At 38.4% G+C, this 13,100-nt stretch overlaps 2 long non-coding RNA genes across 3 annotated transcripts in view; one reads left to right on the top strand and one right to left on the bottom strand.

Annotated features, from left to right (window-relative positions):
• The window catches only part of LOC143681459 (uncharacterized), a 28,069-nt gene extending 15,061 nt beyond the window's left edge, over positions 1-13,008 (top strand). For both annotated transcript variants that reach the window (XR_013174649.1, XR_013174650.1), the window contains 2 exons: positions 5,582-5,681; positions 8,972-13,008. This is a non-coding gene — a long non-coding RNA (uncharacterized LOC143681459). The remainder of the gene's footprint in view (positions 1-5,581; positions 5,682-8,971) is intronic.
• LOC143681460 (uncharacterized) overlaps positions 1-13,100 on the bottom strand; it is an 87,814-nt gene that overhangs the window by 19,406 nt on the left and 55,308 nt on the right. Inside the window, exon 2 of the long non-coding RNA XR_013174651.1 lies at positions 3,801-3,900. This is a non-coding gene — a long non-coding RNA (uncharacterized LOC143681460). The remainder of the gene's footprint in view (positions 1-3,800; positions 3,901-13,100) is intronic.

Genomic DNA, 13,100 nt, shown 5'->3' with positions numbered 1-13,100 from the left:
ACTCCTTGGCCATGGGGACTGATGCTCACTACTGAAACCAATTCTATTTTCTCTTCTTTATGTAAGTGAAATATTTCTATGACTTTTGCTGCACGTGTTTCTTGGCAACGGTGATACCATAGTACCATGCAGTGAGCAGAAATATTTGGACTCCTACTATTTTTTTTTAGTGAGAAATGTTTATTAGAATTCATGGAAGAACACTTTTAGAAATGTGCTATCCACTATAGTCCATCATTTACAATAGGGTTCATTGTGTTGTACAGTCTAAGTTGAAAACAGACTCTGAAAACCAAGGTGCAGAGTAAGTTTATTAAGCTAAGTGACATGCATGAGAGCAGAATTGAAAGGAAGTAACTGCTCAGAGAAAAGTGGTGGGGAAACAGTTTATATACCTGCTTAGAACAAAAAAAGGGTATGGGAGAATGGGGAGAGGGAGGCAAGGAGGATGTGAACTATGTGAGTTGTCTGGGGCAGGGTACTTTTTGGTGTCATCAATTGTTAAATCTGCCCAGGCAGAAGGTTTGGGCCTTACGGAGGGAGGGCTTTCCATTAGCACTGCCGAGGATTGTTGGTATGTCAGCCTGCCTCAGTTGCTTTGAATGTGTTTACCACATTTTATTTATCTGTACAAGTGTTGAAGGACACTTGGGTTCCTTCCATCCTTCATCAATTGGGAATATCGCTGCTTAGAACATTAGTGGGCTGAGTTCCTGCTTTCAATTCTTTTGTGCAGACTCTTACTCTTGAATGCAGGCATTTCTTTGCTGTTCTCCATATGATGAGCTTTTTTTTCCTAGGTAGTAACCCAGGACTTTTGCTCTACACTGTGGAAAAGGCTTCACATGGAAATAGTTTCACAGTTCTATCTATCCTTTTTAGTAATAAGTGTGTTTGAGTGCTGATATGCATCATTGGCTGCCTTTTCATGCATCATCTGTTTTCATTCTTGATTTCATCACTGGTATGTTTTCTAATTTAAATTTCAATTGTATAGTGTTTCTGAATTTTCGGGCACTGTTTTAGATTCCTAGGTCAATTTAAACAGTAGAAATGTCTTTGCTCATGGTTTGAGCTAGGCCACAGTCCAGATAGAAGCATCATCAAGTCTCTTTGTTCCTGAAGACTGGTGTTCTGGGACTGGCTGCTGGCAATCTTTGGTCCTTGGCCTCTCTGTCACACGGCAATGCACATGGCGCCCTCTCTGTTCTTTTCCAATTTCCACTGAATTTCAACTTCATGCCTCTATGGCTTGCTGTTACTCTGTCTGAAGTTCATTCTGCTTTAAAATGACCCCACTAATAAGATTAAGAGCCATCCTAATTGAGGTGGACAATACCTTAGCTGCAGTCACCTCATCAAAGCATTCTACTTACAATGAATCCACATCCAGAGGAATGGGTTAATTTAATGGCATGATTTTCTGGGGTATATACAGCTTCCAGCCACCACAGGCACCTTCAAGAGGTTTAGGAGAGATCTTTGAAGTAACTATAATAATACTTGTTAGCCACCTGCCAATGCTAACATATTGATACATTCTGAATTTTTCTATCAATGAGATATTTTATGACAAAACCAATGGAAGAAAATTAGCAATGTTTGGTGAGCATATTCAGGAAATAGAGAAAACTACTTTAATATCTGATAATTGTGCTAGTATTAGATTATATATCAAAAAGTTCTTTTTTTCTGCATAAGTCCATCAAATTTTCTTAGAGAATAAATATATGTTGCCCAAATCATTTGAATGTGTTCTCTGTAACAATATAATCAAAAGACCTGTGATTATGATTTTGTGAACTCCAAATTAGGCAAAAAATAACGAACATTATAAATTTCACATTGTTTTATTGAATATTTTACTCATTGACTTAATTTTAGCATATTGATAGCATACTGGATACTGGTCAATCTTGTTGTTGTTGTTAATGTGAGCGTTGGAAGCAGGGGCAGAATTTTGATAAAAAAAAATGATGTTGACAAACTAGAAAAATAGACCACATCTGACAAGTGGCCTCCAATAAAAATAAATGAAAGCCACGAACTTAATTTCAGAGAACCAACTGACCATACCAGTAACTTATATTAAAACAAAATTCTTAGGAATTTCATTGCCACACATCTCAATGAAATAATATTTTTATGTGAATGATGAAACAGTTCCTGTAATCTTAGCCTAAATTAGTAGACGCACAGAGTCCAACATAAATTAGATGGTGGAACTACAACTTTTCCTCCTCTTAGACAGCATACATTTTATACTTACTTTTTAGTGCACCATATTAATTGATACTGAACTAATCTAGGGGGTACAAGTGTAGTTCAGTAGTTGTATTCTTGGCTGTTATGTGGGAGACCTGGGTTCAATTCCTGGCCCATGTACTTCCCCCCAAAATCAAACACACAAACAAAGAAAAACAAAAATTCAACAAATGTTGTTGTGATAATGATACTCACATGGAAAATGAATGAAATGTAACCCCTGCCATACAGCATACAAAAAAATTTCTTTTGAACTGATCTAGTGTAGTTGATTATGCATAAAGGATTCCAACATGCTTTGAAACCAGTGTAAGCTAACTTACCCTTAGCTAAGGGGCTGGCAAGCTAGCTTACTCTAGAGGAACCAATAAATACATGAATTCAAAAAGAACTTCAAATAGTGGCATAACAACTATGGATCAGTAAAATTGTGAACCATATTTATACTAATAGCATTCCATCCCATGATTGCATGATCGCTATCTGCAAAATATTTAAAATATGATCCTTATAATTCAGGATTTCATTTTATTACCATTTCATATACAGAAGTAGGAGTTGCTTAACAAAAGAATACTTCATTACTTTACCTTAATCCCTGCCCAAAATATTTTAAATTCCATAGGCATAGAATGAGAAGAGAATATTTGTAATATTTTAATATTCTATGCACTCATATTTCTAAGTTTCATAAATGGCAAAAGCATTAGAATAGACATATTTTGCTATGATAAATTATATCCCTACATATTACATCCATTGAGAAAAATAATGTATTCAAAGTTATATTTCATCATCATAAATGTATTCTAAAGAAGCGGAAATAAAATGCCAGGTGAATACATTCAACAAAACCAGATTATTTATTGCTTTCTTTCTTCAATTCCAGTCCAAGCAATTGGTTATTTTCTGCCTCTGTAGGCCCACATCCACATCTTTTGTTCTACTTTTCAGAGATGCAGGGACTGCAGGATAAAAGTGGCAATACATTTCCTCCTTATTCAGGATATTAACCTAAATGAGTTCTCTCTATAGCGGGCCTAATGCAAGCATTTTGGAGTCCCTAGAAATAAACAGACATGGATATGTGTAGGCATGGATTTATAAAGACATGGATTTAACTGCAGCAACTTAATAAAACTCATTATTGGCCTTCTAAGCAATCATAGCACTTAAGAGCCTGTTGTTGGAGCTAGTCTAAACTGGAATCACACCCAAGCTCCACTGTCTTGGCATGTTCATGTATAATTTTGTGTCTTCAGCTGTGAAGTGGGGTGTTTGAAGAATAAGGATGAATGTTTGATTTATATCATGAACAGAGTAAAATTTCTGGTACATATTAGACTCTGATTTAATCTTAGTTAATTTTATTATTATTATTACTATATCAGTGCATTCAAATGTGTTAGTGTGTGTAATTTTCTGCATTAGTATAAAGATGATTAGGATACTGAAGGGCCATTAATATTTTAAACATTAAACATTAATGTTAAACATTGACATTTATTTTCTGCCACTAAGCCATGGTTGCCCACCCTGTTTTTCTTGAAAGCAGAAAGTAGAAAAGATTCAATTTTTCCTCATCTTCAGAGTTTTACTAATTGTTCTTTCTCTAACAGGAATATTCTTTCTTTTCTGTGGGGGAGACATAAAACTCTTTAGGTCTCAGCTTAAATGTTAATTTTCCATGACCCTATTTTCTAAATGCCACCCTTAACCCTCGCGTCTCAACATGCTCTGTTTTCTACAAAACATACAACATTGTTTGGATTTATTATTTATTTTTTTGCGTGTGTTTTCCAACAATAATGCAAACACTAGGAACCTTATCATTAACACCACATGACACCGCAATAAACTCTAAATCATATTTAATGAATTAATCATTCATTACATGAAACTGCACTGAAATGTTCACACCCACACATCAGGTACATAGTGGAAAGGCAGAGGAATAACAGTTGGAAATATTTTACTATTGGAACAAAATTTTTATAACCAAATATAAATTCCAGATCCTAAAAATTATATTTTTGTCTCCTTTTGGGTGCTTAAGTCACTATGAAATCTTTAAGAAAATGAACTTTTACTTATTGTAATGGAGAGTAAAAAAATGCCACCTAACAAAAATTGAAATGTAATTTCTCATTAATATCTCTTTCTTTGTTTCTATCATTTTTTTTTTTTCATAGAAGAAGGGAATAGAGTGATGTGCCTGTTGGCATCGGGAAGGCAATCTTCCTGATTACAAAGTAATATCAGTATTTTCCTCTTTCTGCATGGCTAGAATGTTGTGAGCAAAGAAATTGGTACCTGGATTAAAAGAAATCCTTGGTGGTGGCACAGTGGCATAGTACTCTGAGACCCTGGTTCTATTCCTGATGCCTGCCATGCAAAAAAAAAAAAAAAAAAAAATCCTTGGAAGTATAAAAATGATTCAATAGACAGAGATATAACCTCCAGAGAAATTTGGAATACCAAGACATATTTTTATATTACAAAGGATTTGTTTTCATTAGAGAGATTATGATTCTTTCCCTTTCTTAGGAAGCAAGCGTGGCAGCTGCCCTGTGGCTTTTATAAATTCCTTGATTCATAATTTTAGGAGTTCTTCTTTTGGCATGTGCCAGATGACATGTAACCCTCATGGCATCTCCCTGATAGAAAATGGGGCATGACATCCAATGTGTTTTTTACTACAATCATTAATTATAAGCCTCAACTCCACTATAGAAGATGTGTGGTAGCTTTCAGGATAAAAATGAATGACTGCCGATATTAAAAATGTTAATTACTTATTTTATTTACTCAAATTCTGTTTTGAAACTACAGCTACTTACTTATTACTTTGCCAAGTTTTAGGAAAGTGGCAAAGAAAAGTGTTGGGGTCCAGGTCAGGTTTTCCATGAAGCAGGCCTCTGAGTGCTGGCAAATTCACATGAGAATAACCTTGGAGGCACAGCCCCATGGCCTCCTGTGAATTGAGGTCCAGCCTGTGCTGTGCCTTATCTAATCTGGCCTTACTGTAGGAAAGTTCTGCCTCTGCAGCTTTGAGCAGGCTGATTAATGTTCACTCTATCCCCAAGAAAGTTCTGTATCCTTATTCATTATGACAAGCACATTCTCATGGACTGCACTGCCTTATCTAGAATTCCAGTGTTAAGCAGTATAAAATAAACATGTGCTGACTTCTCGGGGTCAGTTGCCATCAGTCAGGCAATGAACCACCTAGCCCCCGCTTTCTCTTAAACTCTGTGTTGTGTTTTTTCATAAATCTGCCATGCCCCATCGAACGCTGTCTGAATTGTTGCTCCAGCTGCAGTCGGCAAGTGGCTTCCAAGGGACCTGATACGGGAACTCTTAGAGCGCAAAGTGACAACACGCTCCAGAGATCCCACTACAAATATACAGAAAAGGTAAGGAGCGAATTGGAGATATTTTAAGATAGGTGTAACACATGGGGTATTCAGGTTCAGCAGAAAGGAGCCTCTCTATAAATCTATGCTGTCCACTAGAGGCACAAAATTCTCTCAGTCTCAGTTAGAAACTTTTCTTAGTTATGCACAGGACTGCTGCCCATGGTTTCCAGATGAAAGTGCAGTTAATCCTCAAACTTTGACAAAAGTAGGAAAACAAATAAAAAACAGATATGGACTCTTGATCTTAAACATATTTCAGTAGGTATTTTTACTTTGTGGATGTTAACTCGTCACCTGCTTTCTCCAGATCATGAATGTGTCAAAATGGCACAGTTAGTACAAGAATCTTCTTCCTCTGTTGCCATTATTGACCCTCTTAATTCTACAACAGGTGATAAAAAGGGGAAGTATGATAAGCCAGGAATAGATGATGCCCTTCCTCCAGTATCTCCTTTTCTTCCTTCAGCATCTCCTGGTTTGTCTTTAATGACTTATCCCGATTTGACCACACTTTCTATAAAGGAGACACTGCCTAATTCATGTGATGATACTGCTACCCCAAATGCGGGCCCACCTCATATAAGGCCATGGTGACCCAGGGGAAAAGATATTACTGAAATTGTAGAAAAGGAAACTGGATTGTCCAATTATTAGTTTTACCATATTATAAAAGGAAACATTCAAAAAAGAAAAGAATAAGAAAATTTAACAATACTTTGAAAAACAAGAAGTATATTGACAAGAGTCATTAACAAGAGAAAGACCTGAATGTATTATACAGATTGAAGATAAATCTTTTAAAGGACTTGTAAATACAGAAGCAGATGTTACTATTATTGCTTTAAAATACTGGTCATTAAGATGGTCTTTGCAAACACTGAACCAGCCTTTACACGAAAATGGCATGGTTAAAATTTTCCAACAAAGTGTTAATACCCTATCTTATAAAGGGCCAGATGATCAAATAGGAACACAGCAATATGCTTATAGCAATAATGACATAGCAATAATCTCTGGGGTAAAGATTTATTAGAGCAATGGGGAGCATATGTTAACATTCCATTCTTAGCTCCCACAGTAAAAAACATGATGAAAAACACAGGTTGCAATTCAATTCAGAGCCCCTCACAAAAGTTTAATATTCAAGGACAACCTCAGCTATCCAAATTTATAATTGGAGCTGCTGCTGACATTACATTCCAACTCATACCTTTAACTTGGAAAACAAATGAACCTGTGTGGGTTGAGCAGTGGCCCTTATCTAAAGGAAAAATTAGAGGCTCTAGCTCAATTAGTTCAAAAATATTTTAAAGCAGGACATATAGAAGAATCTCATAGTCCTTGGAATTCTCCAGTATTTATTATGCAAAAAAAAAAAAGAAACAGGAAAAATGGAGAATGTTAACTGATTTGAGAAAAGTTAATGCTATTATTCAACCTAAGGGGTCATTACAACCTGACTTGCCCACACTAGTTATAAGTCCAAAAAAAAAAAAAAACTGGTTTATTATTGTGATAAATTTAAAAGATTGCTTCTTTACCATACCTTTAGCAGAGCAAGATAAAGAAAAATTTTCTGAGCCTGTTCCTAATGAGCTGCCTTTATATATAAAAAAAAAAAAATTCATATACACCAGAGTCAGAGAATATTCAGTGGGAACAAGGCCATGCTGAACAGTCAGTAGTCATTTAGTCATTAATGGTTCCTATGGAATTGTAATGGATTGGTCCCCCAAGGGGTACATAATTCAAAACTGTAGTTCTGACTCAAAGTGTCTGGTTAAGTTACCTTGGTTTACTCTAAATAATTATTCTACTGAAATTTATACAAATGCTACAAATAAAATCTCGTGGCAAGGGATGGGAATGGTAGTCCCATCTCCTTCTACTCAGGGTAAACTCAGGTCTTTGACAAATAGCTATTTGAACACTGGCCATGAGTTTACCTTTGATCCATATTTGAAAAGGAAATAAAAAAACTTTTAAAAAGTAAAAGTTTCTGTTGAAAATTGTATATTAATGTTTCAAATATGCATTGATTAAAGCATTCTAAGTATTTAACATTATTCTGACAAATTTGATTTTGATGACAATTATATGTGGTGAAATATTCGCTTGAAGTAATGACTTAAGTATGAAGGATATAAAGAATGTGTTTTTATTAATAGGAAAAAGAGAGTAGTTTTGTCTTAAGATAAAGTTAATAGTTGCTACAAAATGAGGAAAGTGTGAGACAAAGCCTGAACTGATAATATAAGTTGTGGAAGGTTTGTGGAAATGGAAATTATGATCAAAGTCAACAAAGATTTAATGGGTCTATCTATAAAATTTAATAATGCAAGACTAATGTTTAGTTTTCTCACTGTTAAAGTAACAAAGTTTTTTAGACTCTTAGCTTCCTCTAATGAAAAGTTATAAAAGCCTTTTCTAAATAATCAGCGTGAAAAGCAGAGTCTGTATTTTATTACAATAACTTATGTTAACATTTTTCATGTCCTTGGCTGTGTGAAAAAAATAAATCTCCACACCCTTAAAAAAGGTATCCTGATTTTCTCCTGGGTATCATTATATCGGCTGGAAAATACTTTTCTTGCCTCAAAACAGGTGGCTTGATGTATTTAATCTAAAGTAATATCACTGTAAGTGAATCTATTACTGACTAAATAATGTTCAAATCATGTAAATACCCAAATTCCTGTAAGCCAAAATATTTCAATGCTTTGTCCTGTATTTATATAAAATATATATGTATAAACTAAATTTACCCCAAAATAACAATGGCTTGCATCAGGAGCAGATCAGATTCTAAGAGCCAAATGCAAAGAAAAGATGCATTTGTGGGGTCTGTTCTGTTCACCTGATGTTGCAAATGCTTGTAACTGCTGCTGCTATTGTGTGACCTTGGTAAGAAGCATTTAAAACATGCACTCAAGCAAGGAGGACTGGCTATCCTCCTGGAAGGAGGAGTACTTTGATAAAAATGTCTACATTGCAGGAAGCTCCTTTCAATCCCTAGCAAGTTCCCAGAGAAGCAAACCAGGCCAAGTCATGTAAATTAATTGGAATTTGGCCACTACTGTACAAAGATATCATTAAAAAACGCATGCTCTCTTAAATGTAAAATGAATCAAGTTGCTTATATTCAAGCTTGTGTGGATCAATTCTTATGTTATTTTGGCAGGAATGATTGCTTTTAATTCATCTTCATCAAAAACACAACGTTTACATTGTGAATAATTTACCTGCCTTAATTCTTTAATGATAAATCGGACTTTTCTTGTTTTAAGAATCAGGCATCGAGTAGAGCATCTTGTGATCCAGGTCAACCAAGGGAATCTGCACCTGATATGCACATTTCACTCAAACTCGACAATATGTGTTTAAAGGCATCAAACCAGGAACAGGAACATCAGGACATAAGGAGAAAATTTAAGAAAGCCCCTAAAGACGGCTGAACAGACAAAGACCGGTAAGATTGTTCAGGGGAGGAACAAATTAAGACAGACACAGTCACAAAGGGTCATCAGGAGAAAACTTCTGAAAGCCCTCGAGGTTGACCAGCTAGCCAGTGATGGGTAAGATTCCTCAGGGGAGGAACAACCTAAGACAGGCAAATCACAAACCATGAGTAGAAAACTTGTGAAAGCCATGGAACTTGGCAGGTTAGATAAATGGGTAAGATTCCCCAGCGGAAGAACAATCTGAGAAAGGCACAGTCACAAATAGCCATCAAGAAAACTTGTGAAAGCCCCAGAGGTTAGTCGGTAAGACAAAGAGAGGTAAGATTCCTCAGGGGAGATACAAACTAAGAGTCACAAAATGGGCCATCAAGAGCAAATTTGAGACAGTCCCACAAGATGGCTGGTTAATGGTTAACCAAAGATGGTAACACCCCTAAAGAGAGGAACAACCTAACAGGCACAGTCACAAAAAGCTACAAGGAAAAGTGTGAAATCCCTGGAGGTTGCGTAGTTAGCAAAAGACAGAGAAGATAACCCAGGGAAGGAGCAACCTAAGATAGGCACAGCAACAGAAGGCCAGAAGGAGAAAATTGGGGAACGCTCCAAAGTGTGGCTGGTTAGCCAAAGATGGGTACAATTCCTCAGGAGAGGAACAACTTAAGACAGGCACAGTCACACAGGGCCATCAGGAGAAAACTTCTGAGAGCCCTTGAGGTTGGCTGGTTAGCCAAAGACGGGTAAGATTCCTCATGGGAGGTACAACCTAAGACAGGCACAGTCACAAAGGGCTATCCAGAGAAAATTAGAGAAAGCTCTGAAGGGTGGCTGGATAGCCAATGACGGGTAAGATTGCTCAGGGGAGGAACAACCTAAGACAGGCACAGTCACAAGGGCAATCAGGAGAAAATTACTGAAAGCCCTCAAGGTTGGCTGGTTAGTCAGTGACAGGTAAGATTGCTCAGGGGAGGAACAACCTAAGACAGGCACAGTCACAAAGGGCCATCTGGAGAAACATGTGAACATCTGGACGTTGACTAGTAAGGCAAAGGCAGGTAAGATCCCTAATGAGAGGAACAATCTAAGACATGCACAGTCACAAAAGGGTATCAGGAGAAAACTTGTGAAAGCCCTAGAAGTTGGCTGTTTACCCAAAGACGGGTAAGATTCCTCAGGGGAGGAACAAAATAAGAGAGGTACAGCCACAAAAGTTCATAAGGAGAAAAGCACCATCAGGAGAAAATTGGGGAAAGTCCCATAGGATGGCTAGCTAACCAGAGAGGGGTAAGACTCCTAAAGAGAGGAAAACTTAAGATAGGCATAGGCACAAAGCGCTATTAGGAGAATATGTGTGAAAGCCCCGTAGTGTGGCTGGATAGCCAAAGACGGGTAAGATTCCTCAGGGGAGGAACAACCTAAGACAGGCACAGTCACACAGGGCCATCAGGAGAAAACTGCTGAAAGCCCTCGAGGTTGGCTGGTTAGCCAGTGACGGGTAAGATTCCTCAAGGGAGGAACAACCTAAGACAGGCACAGTCACAAAGGGCCATCCAGAGAAAACTTGAGAAAGCCCTGAAGGGTGGCTGGCTAGCCAATGACGGGTAAGATTCCTCAGGGGAGGAACAACCTAAGACAGGCACAGTCACACAGGGCCATCAGGAGAAAACTGCTGAAAGCCCTCAACGTTGGCTGGCTAGCCAGTGACGGGTAAGATTCCTCAAGGGAGGAACAACCTAATACAGGCACAGTAAAAATAGGGTATCAGGAGAAAACTTTGAAAACCTTAGAAGTTGGCTGGTTAGCCAAAGACGGGTAAGATTCGTCAGGGGAGGAATAAAATGAGAGAGGTACAGCCACCAAAGTTCATAAGGAGAAAGTTTGGGAAAGCCCTGAAGGGTGGCTGGTTAACCAATGACAGGTAAGTTTCCTCATGAGTCAAGCAACCTAAGACAGGCAGAGTCACAAAGCACCATCAGGAGAAAATTGGGGAAAGTCCCATAGGATGGCTGGTTAGCCAGAATGGGGTAAGACTCCTAAAGAGAGGAAAACCTAAAATAGCCATAGTCACAAAGCGCTATCAGGAGAATATGTGTGAAAGGCCCGTAGGGTGCCTTGTTAGCCAATGACGGGTGAGATTCCTCAAGCGAGGAACAACCTAAGACAGGCACAGTCACAAAGGGCCCTCAGAAAATTTGGGAAACCTCCGAAGAATGACTGGTTAGCCAAAGACACGTAAGAATCATCAGGGGAAGAACCTATTAAAATAGTCATCATCACAAAGGTCCATAATGAGGAAATTTGGGAAAACCCTGAAGGGTGGCTGATTAGCCAAACATGGATAAGATTCCTCAGGGGTGAAACAACTGAGTACAGGCACAATCACAAACCATGAGTAGAAAACTTGTGAAAGCTGCGGAGGTTGGCAGGTTAGATACACGGGTAAGATTCCTCAGGGGAGGAATAATCTGAGACAGGCAAAGTCACAAACAGCCATCAAGAAAACTTGTGAAAGCCCCAGAGGTTAGCTGGTAACCTAAAGACATGAGAGATTCCTCAGTCGGCCATCAAGAGAAAATTTGGGAGAGTCCCAAAGGATGGCTGGTTAACCAAAGATGGGTAACACCCCTAAAGATTGGAACAACCTAAGGCAGGCACAGTCATAAAGGGCTACCAGGAAAAAAAGTGTGAAAGCCCTGGAGGTTGCGTAGTTAGCAAAAAATGGAGAAGATTAGCTAGGGAAGGAGCAACCTAAAATTGGCACAGCAACAAAAGGTGATAATGAGCAAATTGGGGAAAGCTCCAAAGTGTGGCTGGTTAGCCAATGACGGGTAAGATTCCTCAGGAGAGGAATAACTGAAGACAGGCACAGTCACACAGTGCCATCATTAGAAAACTTCTGAAAGCCCTTGAGTTTGGCTGGTTAGCCAAAGACGGGTATGATTCCTTATGGAAGGTACATCCTAAGACAGGCAAGTCACAAAGCACCATCCGGAGAAAATTTGAGAAAGCACCAAATGATGCCTGGTTATGCAAAGTTGGGTAAGATCCCTAATGAGAGGAACAACCTAAGGCAGGCACAGTCACAAAGGGGTATCAGGAGAAAACTTGTGAAAGCCCCAGAGGTACGCTGGTTAGCCAAAGACGGGTAAGATTCCTCAGGGGAGGAACAAAATAACATAGGTACACTACAAAAGGCCATAAGGAGAAAATTTGGGAAAGCCCTGAAGGGTGGTTGGTTAGCCAATGACAGGTGTGGTGGTTTGAAAGATTTATGCCCCTTATAAAAGCTACGTTTTAATCAAAATATCATTTCATAAAGTTAGAATAATATCTATTCAATACTGTATGTTTGAAAGTGTAGTCAGATCATCTCCCTGGATGATGTGATTTAATCACAGTGGTTGTTAAACTGGATAGGGGACAACATGTCTCCACCCATTTGGGTGGGTTATGATTGGTTTACTGGAGCCCTATATAAGAGGAAACATTTTGGAGAGAGAGACTCAGAGAGAGCAGAGAATACTGCGGCACCATGATGCAGAGTATCCACCAGCCAGAGACATTTGGAGATGAAGAGGGAAAATGCCTCTCGGGGAGCTTCGTGAAACTGGAAGCCACAAAACAAAGCTAGCAGATGACGCCATGTTCACCATGTGCCCTTCCAGCTGAGAGAGAAGCGCTGACTGTGTTTGGTATGTGCCTTCTCACTTGAGGGAGAAACATTGAACTTTATCGGCCTTCTTGAACCAAGGTCTCTTAGCCTGAATGGATACCTTTGATTGGACATTTCTATAGACTTGTTTTAATTGGGACATTTTCTTAGCCTTGGAAATGTAAACTAGCAAGTCATTAAATTCTCCTTTTGAAAAACCATTCTGTTTCTGGTATATTGCATTCTATCAGCTAGCAAACTAGAACAACAGGTAATATTCCTCATGGGATGAACACCCTAAGATGG

The sequence above is a fragment of the Tamandua tetradactyla genome, chromosome 4, assembly GCF_023851605.1.
Source record: "Tamandua tetradactyla isolate mTamTet1 chromosome 4, mTamTet1.pri, whole genome shotgun sequence".
In the NCBI taxonomy this organism is placed as follows: domain Eukaryota; kingdom Metazoa; phylum Chordata; class Mammalia; order Pilosa; family Myrmecophagidae; genus Tamandua; species Tamandua tetradactyla.
This window is presented reverse-complemented; position numbering and strand designations above follow the sequence as displayed.